This window comes from Triticum aestivum, chromosome 5A (genome assembly GCF_018294505.1).
Source record: "Triticum aestivum cultivar Chinese Spring chromosome 5A, IWGSC CS RefSeq v2.1, whole genome shotgun sequence".
Taxonomy (NCBI): domain Eukaryota; kingdom Viridiplantae; phylum Streptophyta; class Magnoliopsida; order Poales; family Poaceae; genus Triticum; species Triticum aestivum.
The window spans coordinates 45,462,301-45,463,192 of NC_057806.1; positions in this window are offsets into that span (position 1 = coordinate 45,462,301).

The following is an 892-nucleotide window of genomic DNA, read 5'->3' on the forward strand; positions in this document are numbered from 1 at the left end:
CGAAAAAGAAGGGCAAGAAGATTGTGAACAGATAGCTAGCTAAGATCGATTGTATTTAAATCGTAGCCTTCATTTCTCGATTGTATTTCATGGGTACTTTTTGAACTATCATGAATATTTTTAAATTTCATGGACACTCGATCTCGATCCCCCTCCATCTCGATCGCTATCCCACCTCGCCAAATCCGGTCCCCTCGCCGCCGAGCACCCCCCCAGTCCACCGGCCGCCGCCGCCGACCCCCCGCACCCTCGATTCCCCTACTCAACTGCCGCCGCCGACCCCCCGCACCCCGCGCACCGTCTTATAAAAAAATGAGTATCAAACAGCTTTTTAAATGCTACTGTCTTATAAAAAAAATATTACTGTTATTATTTAAACAAGTTTGAACATATTTAAACACAAATAAGTATCAAACAGCTTTTTAAATGCTAAAAAAAATTTGTGGAGCCTGGGAGTCGAACCCAGGACCTCCTGGTGTGAGAACTAGCTGCTGACCAGTCGAGCTAGTAGAGGGGACTTGATGTGGATCAGTGCTGGTGGTACATAACCTGTTGGCTCGAGTTGAAATAAAAAAATTACTAATGGCGCACCACGGTGAGGTGCGCCATTAGTATGGACATGCTAATGGCGCACCACGGTGAGGTGCGCCATTAGTATTGTGCCCGATCCCCCCTTCCCTCTCCCCCTTCGCCCGATCCCCCCTTTCCCTCTCCCCCTCGCCAGTTCCCTCTCCCTCTCGATCCACCGCCGCCGCCGCCGCTGCCCTGACCCTCCCCCTCGCCCTCGCCCTCGCCCTCTCCCTCCCTCGCCCTCTCCTCGCCTTCCCTCTCCCTCGCCCTCTCCCTCGCCCTAGATCCCCTTCCCCTCTCCTCTCCCGACGCCGCTGCCCCG